General features: G+C 36.1%; 1 pseudogene; it reads left to right on the top strand.

The window, feature by feature from the left end:
* The first annotated feature begins 457 nt into the window (after positions 1-457).
* On the top strand, positions 458-967 carry LOC109378349 (60S ribosomal protein L22-like 1 pseudogene; annotated as a pseudogene).
* The last annotated feature ends 10,951 nt before the right edge of the window (positions 968-11,918 follow it).

The following is an 11,918-nucleotide window of genomic DNA, read 5'->3' as shown; positions in this document are numbered from 1 at the left end:
AACAAACAAACAAAAAAAGAGTGATAAAGATAAATGTAATCATTTTCCCCCCAGTCTCAGGAAAAACTTCTCAAAGGTCCCAATGTAAATAAAATACTTGGCTAACCTTGTAGCAAGTGCTGGGACAATGATGTCCCCAACTCCTGCCTGTGCATCTGGCTCAGTCCTTTAAAGACATATACCCCTTGCTTTTGGCCTGATACTGCTGTCATGTCATCTGTTACCATCAAGGTTCACGGGACTTTAAACTTTTTAAGTTGAACTTCAGGGGCACAGCAGCTAAGGAATTCTGTCATTTTACTTTCTTGCACCTTGAGGTTCATAGGTTCCTATTGTTAAAAGGTAAACTGAAGCACATGAAAATTTTCGAGTTTATTTGAGCATACATGGATTGGAATGGGGCATTGCCACACCAAAGGTAGTTAGGAGTGCTCCACTGACAGGAGCTATAGGCAAGGCTTTTCTAGAGATGATGCGAAACAAAGCAAAGAAATTATTTGATTTTCTGATAGCTCAGCCTGCCTTCAAGATGGCACTGCAGAAAGTCAAGAAGCCTAAGAAGTCAGTTTGGAAGTTTGGTTTGGACCTTACTCATCCAGTAGAAGATGGTGTTTTTGATTCTGGAAATTTTGGTACCTTCTCTAGTGAATATTTAGGGTTCTCTTTCCTAGTTCTGCATTTTTTCTTTTTTTAAAAATAGGAACCGTTTCTACGGGAGAAGGTTAAGGTCAATGGAAAAACTGGAAATCTTGGGCATGTTGTTCACACTGAATGCTGCAAGAATAAAATCACAGTTGTTTCTGAGAAACAGTTCTCAAAAAGATATTTGAAATATCTTACCAAGAAATACCTTAAGAAGAACAGTCTTTGTGATTGGCTTCGTGTGGTTGCATCTGACAAGGAGAATTAGGAACTTTGTTACTTCCAGATTAGTTAAGATGAAGAAGGATCTGAGTCTGAGGACTAGGTGAAGCCACCCATTATAGGGCTTTGTTTCCTAATCAAACAAATGAAGCATNAGGCTGGTCATGAGGTGAAATCAGGATGAGGGGAAAAAGAAGTTCTTTAGGTTGGAAAGATTTGAGTATGTTTGAGACAATAGAGAGGAAGTATGTGGAGACTGAACTGTTGATTGCACATAAAAGAGAGGATGAGGGCAAAATCTCAATGAGGTAGGGCAGGCAGCGTAGAAAGCAGTTCTATAATGGCTGTGAGGCCACCTCTTCAAGCTCCTCAACCATTCTCAGATGTGGGATCCAAAGAAACAGGATGTGTCTTTCCTACTCCTGTTAGGCTGTTTGATCTGAAGGAGATTTATATCTCTCATCACATCCCCTTTATAATATATTCGTCTGTAGTTCCTATTAAATCATCAGAGTTTATTTGTTCATGAAGAAATGTTCCTTATTACAGAATATTCTGTATTATTGAATTTTTTTTACAGTGACTTTCTGTTTGAGACAAGTTTTTCAAATTCAAAAATTCACCTGATTTCAGTGGTCTAAATATACCTCTATCATACGGCAACTCCAGGTGGCATATAGATGTGTGAAATGATTGCTAATTTTAACCTCTTATCTTAACCAGATTAATAAACAATAATCTAAACTCAACATATCTTTCTAAATTATCAGATGATTTCCCTTTGTTTTCATTGTTTACTTATGATGTTTCCCTGCTGATGTGTTACCAATATCTGAATTCAAATGTCTGAAAATCAAACTTTTTTTTTTAAGATTTTATTGGGGAATTGGGGGAGGGGAAGAGCGTTGGGGAATTGGGTAAGGGGAACAGACAAGTTGCTGTCCTTTTGTTCTTCAGTCTAGTTGTGGAGGATGTCGTTTCACTGGCCCATGTTGGTATTGTCATTGCACTTTTTCTTGGTGACGCAGTTGCTCGCTGGACGGCTGCTCACGGTGGCTCATGGCTGCTCATGAAAGTGCACGCCAGCTGCAGGCCAACCCCACTGCAGCCTAGGCTGTCGCTTGCGACCCACAGCAGCTTAGCTCCAGGTCAAGCTGTTGTTCACCATCTTAGTTGTAGAGGGCGCAGCATCACTGGGCCTCATGTGGGATCCGAACTGGGGCCCTGCTGCTCAGAGCTGGCATCCCAAGCCAACTCTTACCCAACATGCCACTCGGCCGNAGCTGAGCAGCCGCTGAGCTGCCAACCAGTGGCAGGATGGCTCAGCTAAAAAATAAATAAATAAAAAAGAAAGAAAGAGAAAGAAATAATTTGATTGGCTATAGCTTAAGCAGTTGCTTTGTTTCGGAAAGCTTTGTTAACTGTGATTGGTTGTTTTTAGGTCTCACTTTCTTGGACTGAAGTGCATTGATTTTGATTTTGGTTTGCTTACATAGGCCACGAAGGCATTAGTCACCTCAGTCTACTGTCCCCCCCCCCATATTTAATTACTTTAACATTAAAATAGTTTAGACCAATGAGGTAGGCTGGAAAGCTGATAGCGTAAAATTCTTTAGGGCTCAGTAGACGTTCCCTTACCCTTCTGCCCTCTCTCACTTCAGCAGAGTTTCTTCCTGGTATAGCCTCGAACCTCTAAGAACTATAATAGTTTCTGAAGTCCATATATAGCTCCTGGCGGATGGGAGTGATTACTGAGTTACCTCAATCTAAAAGCAGAGCGCCATGGGTGTCCACCGTAGACGCCTCCTTTACTCCCATCCATTTAATAAGAAATGGAGACGCACAGCAGTCGGAGCCTTTAGTAAGACAGCTTCCCGAACCTTAGAACCTCCCGAGGGTATTCCTGTATCACAACACAGAGCAATAATTAATTTTGGTAATGATGACCCTGAGTCATTATGAAAAGGTTAAATTATCCAACATAAAATTGAATCAATCAATGCCTGCTATATGCAATGAAAAGCAAGGAAGGATTAACATCATTTTGAGAAAATGCCCATGTAAATGTTTTAACACCGTATAAGGGATAAGTTCAGTTTATTTGCAAAAGTTAAATTCTGTGAAACATCTCATACTGCCAGTGCTAGGAAATGAAACATCTCCATATTAGGCTGTGTTTTCCCATAAGAAAACAAGGTATTGATTAATAAACTGAATATTGCCTACCTGGGATGTCTATGTTTATAGAGGCCAAATAAGTTTTTATTTGACATCTTTAATTCTTGTTGAGTAATTCATTGATGTTTCATCTGTTCGGAAGGCTTGTAGGAGGCTAATCATCCCCATTTCCCAATTATTTTCTAATAATAGACCTGACATCAAAATTGAGTTTAATTCCTGAAAGGAAGTTAAAGTTCAATCTCAGTAAAGCTGGTATTTCATATTTGATTATATGTGCCTTCTGATATTAACTAGGAGGACAGATCTCTGGGGCATCACTGCCTTTTGGATGTGGATTAGCTTCATTTGCTCTTGACTTTTAAATTTATCCATCATGAATATAAGTAGCAATCATAGAATCTGTAATTTCTTCCTTCTTGATTTTTCCTTAATTACAATTTATACTTCAGGAGGATTGTTTAGCATGTTCATTCCTTAATACCATGATAAGTAGTACACATTCCTGTTTAAAATTTTCTCTATAACTAAAGTTCTATATATTTATTTATTCAACAATATTAATTGAGTACTTGTTTTATGCCAGTACTAGTCACTGAGGATACATTAATGAACAAAAAATACTGCCCTTTCTGGGATTTATATTCTGGGGGTAAGGGAGGGTGGTGGGCAGCAAAGGTTTAGACTAGGTGCTTTTGTAAACATTTTCATGCAATAATTGAGCTAATTTCTCACAACATCCTTAAGAGGTAGGAGCTTTTATTATCTCCCATTTATACATGAAGAAACTGAGATACAGAGAATTCACACAGAAAGTTAGTGGCAGAGCAAGGCTTCAAAGCCCGGCAGTTTGGTTCTAGCTGTGTAGTTCATAACCATTGTGCATACTGTCTATTTATGTTTCTATTCTTCACAATTTTAAAAATCATAACAATCTTAGCAGAATAAATAATTCAGCAGAAGAATTTACCTATTGAAAAACAAAATGGTTAATGTACTAATGGTAAGACTAATAAAGTTATTTTTAATTTCTATCCCAGAAGACCTAAACTCTTCTATAATTCAATATGTATTGATTGCCCAAATAGAATCACACAGAAGACTCCCCAATAAATTTTGTCTTAAGTGAATGAGTCACTAGAAATTTCAATGACTAACCTCTTCAGAGTTCAGATTTAGCAGCTCCGCTTGAGTGTGACTCATTCATATTCCTTTTCATTGTTATCTTCCTTGTTGACCAAGAAAAATCAAGAGGAATGTGGACAAAATTATGAAGTCAGCGAAGGTGATTTTTGGTATTTGACTATCCTACTGGGTACCCTCTGCCTCTTTTGTTTCCTCCTCTTTAGAGACTCCACAATAGCCCCTCTACCTCTGTCCCATTTTTGCTCTATCCCACAGAGGGCACTTATCATATGTGTAGCTCAAAAACTGACTGATTAATGGGCTGCCTCATACGCTTTCCCTTGTAGGCAATCTGTGTGTATTTTGTCAAGAGACGTGTAGAGAGAATGGCTTAATTCTAGGAAATGCCTCTAGGTCACTATTGAGCAGTAGGTAGAATTAAAGGATTTATTTCGTGGTCATTTGATCTTTGGAGCCCCTAAAAATACTCTCTGTAGGAGACTACCAGCTTTGTACCTATGACTCTACATTTTGTATAAGGAGGGAAAATCAGTATTATTATATTGAAGGTAACATGTTACTTACTCGTATATATGCCATTAATCTCTTGTTGAGTTTGCCTTTGAAAACAATGTAGAAATCAAAATGTTATGAAGTCTGAGATTTGCTTCAAAATAATTGGAGTAGAGGAAAGTTAGTGGAGGTATAGATAAAACATGATTATTGGCCATGAGTTGATAATTAGTGATGATGTGTGAGGAGATGATAATTGTTGAATCATGTGGGTTCATTATATTATTCCCCAACTCATATATATATATATATATAAATAATAATAATTATATTTATTATATTATTATAAAATTTTATAATAATATAACATTTCCCATAACTTAAAATTTAAAAAAAGATTCAGAGATTATAGTTGATGAAATAATAATTTAATATTTTACTCTCTATCTGATTCTGCTAGGATTAATATACAAAGTGAAATTTGGGGCATGCATTGCTAAGAGTATGTAGATGGTGTTATGCATATGGTAACATAAATAAATAGTAAACCATTTTCATTACAATGATGCCAGTGTTCCTTGATCAAGACACACACTCCTTGACTTGAGTCATGAGGAAAAAATGTGTTCCTTCTTTAAAATATTTTTTGAGAAATGAATACTGAGATGTAAGAAATGAAAACATGTGCTCTATTTAAAATGAGGTTTCAAATCTGTGTTGCTTTAGTTTTTCACTTACCATAACAAATGTTCTTTATCAAAGGTTGATTTCCTATGAAGTAGGGATGCATTTGTACATGCTTTTGAGATCTGCAAACTCAGAATTTAAAAAAATAAAAAAATTAGCATATATATTTTTAGATCCTGGTTGTTTTCTTTCTTTTTCAGTGTTTTTTTCCAGACACTAATTTATTTTTGATGGTTAAAGCAATACATGTACAAAAAAGAAAAGTTTTAAATATAGGAAATGTAAAAGAAGGAAAATGTCATATGCAAATCTATAATCCAGAAATAGCAATCAAACATGGAGGATAGTGGCATCCTTATAGTATTCCTTAGCACTGCCCCAGAGGTAGAGTGGTATCAGCAGGAATAGCTTCATGGTACCACAAAGGGTTTCCAGCCTCATCAAAGAGTTCCTTGCCCCAGGAATGACATACAAGTAGCAGAGCTGCAGGACCTTGAAAAAGAACCAGGGTGATGGTCACTAACCTGCCTGCGTCACTACGCATGGTAGGAGGCCCTTAGAGTGCTCTGTTGCCAGGTGAGATCTCAGTACTTTCGAATGACCAATGGGTGCCAACTCCAGTCATGAATGAGAGTGAATTTCCCCCACTGCACAGGGGATGCCTTGCACATAGGAAATTCTTGCCCCACATATGTGTTTGCTTTATTGTACCGGACCAGAGGATGAGCCCATTAATTCTGGTAGAGGACAAGGGGATAAGATTGGATTAGGGAAAAGGATTCGTGAGCTCAGTTTTGAAAACGTTGAAGTTGAGTTGCCTTTAACATATCTAAGTGAGGATGGCTAGTAGGCAGTGGGAGAAGATAAAAATTGAGCTGGTTTGGTGAAGAGAGGAGGGCTTTTTCCGGGTAAGTTACAGCATAAGCAAGGCCACAGAGGAAGAGATCTGAGGACATATTACTAGATCTTAAGGATCTATCAAAAGTTCACTTTGAAATGGAACTAAAGTAGTAAGGTGGTGCCAAATATGTAAAACATATAGCTTATTATAAGGAGTGATGGTGTTATTGATTTATCATTAAAAAAAATTGGTAACAGGGGCAGTGCATATCCTTAAGGAACCATAGAGTGAGATTGTTTAAAATCTACTTATAACTGGGCCATTACCCTAAACTAGATTAAGTGTATTGTAGAAGAGAGGGCAAATAGGAGAGTCATTTCCTGGAAAGGTTAAATAAGGCTTGGTATTTCTTTACAGGATATGGTTATCACCCAATAGATGTGCCGATTCAAGTAACATTGAATCTAAGGAGAAAGCGTTCTGCTGTGTACAGCTGCCAAACAATTCACCCAGCTCCCTTGAGAACCATATTGCTCCCTCAGGGGAGCTGGAAGGCCTGCCCCTGTATCCTCCCCTTTCCTTTTTCTCCATTTAACTTGGACATTATTTTCCTGTCTAAGTCACAACTTCCATAGGATTTCTCTTTCTGCCCTCTTACATAGTGAGTTCATTACTAAATCTCTTCATTGCTACAGTCTGTACCTGGAAGTCTAGTTGATCTCACAAATATATGTTAAAGAGAAAATAGTACAAACAAACACTATAGGTGAACATTAGCTTACCTTTTCTCACCACTTGAGAAATAATTCAAAACTAGTTTTCTAATGATACAATGATCACACCATCTTTGCATATTGTAGTTACTTGAGAAAGTTATTATTTAGCTTGCTGTAGCATACTTGGGCCTGGATAATCTCACAATCCGATTAAGACTCATAATCTAGCCACCAGTCCATAACGATGCTTTGAATTTTTCATTCAATCCACTAATTTGTATAATGAGTAAAAGTACAAATCACATATTATATATGTTTAAACAGTCTATATAAAACAGTAGATAGGAAAAACCATATTATATCTAAATCTTTGGAAATCCTAAAGACTTAAATGTTACCAAAATAATAATCTAGATACTTCTTTATTCCATGTTCCCTCTTGAAGATGCTCATGAGTAATGAAATATATAATATAAGGCAGATTAAAAATAGGTATATTTAAGATTTATAATCATAAAAAAGTACCTCATAGCTTAGGAATATAGGAACTTTGAAAATGTAACTTCTAGTAAATTTTATATACATAATTCTATTATACAGAATTCTATAATTATGTTTATATGTTTTTATTATCAAATTGTATTAAGTACTTGATATAATTGTATAATATAGTTACCATTAGGATTTCATATTCCTATATAAACACAATAAATTATCAGTCAAGGAAAAAGTAATACTTTCATATTCTTTAGATAATTTTAGCTATTTCAGTTTAAACTACATTTTAAGAAAGCAGTAGAATGTATATTTTAGGAAAATAGTAGAAAGCCTTTTTCTCATAAAATCTCTACCTAAAAAGCATACCATAATTATTCTAAAGATTTACTATCCATTAGATCATTGACTAAGCAATGAAAGGGCATTTCAAGACACAACATTTTATTCTAACAGTTGAAGGGGGAAGGAACATATTTCTAGCAATTGACATAGAGCCAACCACAAATCATGACAAATTACTCTTTTTGAAAAGATGAAATCTTTAAAATTATAGAACTTTTTGAAGGGATATGTTTATTGCCACATACCTTTGGAATGGCAAAAAAATAAAAGGTAAAATAAAACAGTTTTTTACAGAATTAATCATACACTTGACCTATGACCCAGCAGCCTCACCCCTAGATAATTACTGAAGAGAAACTAAAACCCGAAAACCAGTATTCATACAAATACCTGTATGAGGATGTTTATAACACCTTTACTCATAACTATTGGAAATTGAAACAACCTGGATATCCATCCTTTAACTTATCCATCCTGATGAACGGATAAGTCAGTGTCATATAGCCATACAATGGATTCTATTCAGCAATACAAAGGAAGAAACTATTGAAATTAGCAACGTTATGAATGAATTGTAAGTATATTTTGTTAAGTGAAAGAAGCTAGACTGAAGAAGCTACATATTATATGATGCCACTTGTTTGACGTTCTGGAAAAGGTATAGGGATGGAGAATAGATCGGTGATTGCTAGGGTTTGGGGGAGGGGTCAGGAGTCAAATAAAAGGGGGTACACAAGGGAATTCTTAGGGCGATGGAACTGTTCTGTATACTACTTGGATGGCAGATATAAGACACTACGCATTTATCAAAGTCTGTAAAATGTATATCACAAATGTGAACTTCAGTATATACAAGTACATTTACAAAAAGATTAGCCAGGATGTCAGGGAATCCCAGGATAGAATGGAATGCAGACTGACAAATCTAACTTTTTTACAAATGTCTGACATAACCTTCCGGAAGGCAGTGGAGAAAAAGTGTAGTTTACCTGAATAAATTTAGAAAACACTGCTTTGACTAGAAACGATGAGGCTGGAAACAAAACGAACTGTGCATGAACACCATATTCTAGATGGAAAAATTATCACCGGAGTACCCGGTAGCAATTCTGAAATTACTTTATATTTATATGTATATATGTAAATTGCAGATAATGGGGGCCAGGTTTATCAATATCAGGGAAATAAGTTACAAATAAGCAGGGCTCATATGTTCCTTTAGCAACCTGTTTCATTTGCATTTCCTTTGGGTCGTGGATTGCTGGATAGTATGGTAGTTCTATTTCTGATTTTTTGAGGACCCTCCATACTCTTTTCCACAGTGGCTGCACCAGTTTCCATTCCCACCAACACTGCACAAGGATTCCCTTTTCTCCACATCCTCACCAGCACTCGTTATCTCTTATCTTCTTGATCATTGCCGTTCTTCCAGGTGTGAAATGATAGCTCATCATGGTTTTGATTTTCATTTCCCTGATGATTTGTGATGCTGAGCACCCTTCTATGTGAGTGTTGTTTATTTGGATGTTGTTTATTTGGAAAATGTCTGTTCAGAACTCCTGCCCATTTTTTTAATTGGATTGAGTCGGGATTTTTGTTGTTATTGCATTGTAATACAGAGGGTAAATAGCTACTTTTCCCAGCTGATACGTCACTGCTTTACTGGTTCTTATTGTTCTCTAAAAATATTCCTTGTACATGCACATCTGGGAATTTTCTTCTCATTTTTTTCTAAAATTTCAGTTGAATCCTTCCCTCACTAAATAGTCTCATCCAAATTGGAATACCGAATCTTTTACTTTTTTCTCCACTGTCTTCATTTATTAGGTTGTTGGAAAAGTCATGACTTATTTTTTCTATGTTTTTCGTTGCAAAAATGTGTCATGATTTTTCTGACAACCCAATATTTGCACCTGTGATATGATTTTGGTGCCTCAAAAGCCACTTGAAAATACTACAAAAATGTTGTGAAGTTTAAATGGAAGCACCTACCTGTTGGATATCAAGCCTCCTAAATACTCCTGAGTCAGTTTCTCATCACTGACATGGATGTAGTCATTTCATAATTATCCCAGGGCACTTCATTGTGTTCGTGGGAGAGTAGATGAATGGAGAGAGCAGTGAAGAGGACTTGGCAAATACGAAATAATATCTCTATAATTTTTTTATTCAGTGAAACAGCTGTGACAATACCAATCCTTGCATTTCATTATCATTATTTCATCTGGCTCCCAGCTGCTTACCACGCTGGGGACAACTGAAATAAAAATGAGTTGTTACAGCTCATCTTGGGCTTTATAACCTGATATCTACCTCTTCTATCACTTTTTAAAAATTATAGTTCAGAAAAGGGTGCTCCAGAAATAGCTGGGAATAGTTAGTGAACAGTATTTAAAATAGAAGCCTTTCTGAAGCATAAGACACTGAGACTGAATAGAAGCCCTATTTTTCTTCTTTTCCTAGTATTTCATTGGTTTCAGGTGATAATGATAGATAAAAAGAAATCACTCCTTTAAAATGGAATAAAAATGAAATAATTAAGTTATACTATTTCTTCCTAGCATGACAAATATATGCAGTCTTGCGTAATGTAGCCATGTGCATATAGTGATTTGAGTGGGTAACTGCCAAGCTAATACCCACGGTACAGAGGAAGAGTAAAAAAATTAATGAATCATGATCCTTTTTATAATTCTTTCAATTAAGTATAATTTTCCATATCCTAGGTAAGACAAATCGTTTTGATTATGTGCTAGTACAGGAAAATTTGACTGTTACCTTGCTGTGAAATATGACGTAAATTGCAAGTACATTTTCATTAACATTTATGAGTAACGACGTCAGCGTAATTTTATATCTTACATGGGTTCCAGCTTGTCCCCGGTTTTCCTTCCTCCCTGCACAGCAGTTCCTCCCTGCTAGCAATGCTATTGACCAAACAACAAGTTCAGGCCTGCCAGCAGGCACTTGCCTAAGGACCCAACAGAGGTGAAAGGTATAGAGTCCACAGCTTCCCATAGACCGCTGCATGAGGTCCCCTTCATGCTGTCACTTCAATTGCAGGGCATACCTGGCTTCTCAGATTGATTGGCAGGTGACTTTCCTGATCTCCAATTTCCAATTCTGGACCTTCCTGTCCCCAGCTCCTCCCACAATTGTGAAAGATCTGATTCCTTTAAAACAAAAAACAAAAAAACAACCCTTACACGATAACACGTATTGTGAGTGATCTCCTGAACAAATGTCGACTTATACGCTTTCTCATAGAGTTTTGTGCAGAGCATATGGGTTAATATTTATAAAATGCTTAGAATAGGTTCTGGCATATAGTCAATACTTCTAAGTGTTTGTGCAACAAAATAATCTCTAAGCTAGTAAATATTAGGCAAATGAGGAACAAATGAAAAAAACGTGAAGGAGAAGGATGACAAAATGCAATACTCTCTGATTCATACCATTTTAGGTAACTAGGGCATACACATGGTAATATAGTGAGCGATAAACTAATGAAATAGAACTTCTGGCAGAATAATAATAGCAAACGTCTGTTGAGTGTTGTCTGCATGCAGGTACTATGCCAAATCTTCCTGTTGTAAATAGAGTTTTAATTGAATGACTGGAAATCATGTTCATATTGAATAAAACCATTTTCTACATATGTCTGACAAGCTATCAGTTTCAGTCCACTGGGTTTTATCCTTATGATTTCATGGCTGCCCCTTCAAAATACTGTCAAAGAGAATGAAATAGAATGAACATGGTGTACTGGAATTATCCCAATATTTCTCCAACATTAACAAAAATATTCCTTTTGAGTCAGCTTCTTCTTTTTCCAGGAGTATGGAGATATTCACAATAACATTTTTAAACCTTTATTTTTAATTAACATAAATTGGTCTTAGAGCCAGAGTTGGCAAGTTACTTTAGTTACTGAAATACTGAGTTATAACATCCAATTTAGACGAGGAAAACAAATAGGATTTAAATTTGCTGTGCTACAAAATTAAACGTCTGTAATAAAATATCTCCTTAACAAGGTTTCATTCTGGATCACGCTGAGAAACAGAATGTCTGATTTTGATATGTAAATAAAGCATACTCAGTGGAATCATGATCCTGTTGAATGGATTTATGATAGATAAATAGAAGTCTAT

This window comes from Hipposideros armiger, unplaced genomic scaffold, assembly GCF_001890085.2.
Source record: "Hipposideros armiger isolate ML-2016 unplaced genomic scaffold, ASM189008v1 scaffold_1895, whole genome shotgun sequence".
Lineage (NCBI taxonomy): Eukaryota > Metazoa > Chordata > Mammalia > Chiroptera > Hipposideridae > Hipposideros > Hipposideros armiger.
The sequence above is the reverse complement of the archived record's forward strand: the minus strand, read 5'-3'. Positions and strand labels throughout refer to the sequence as shown.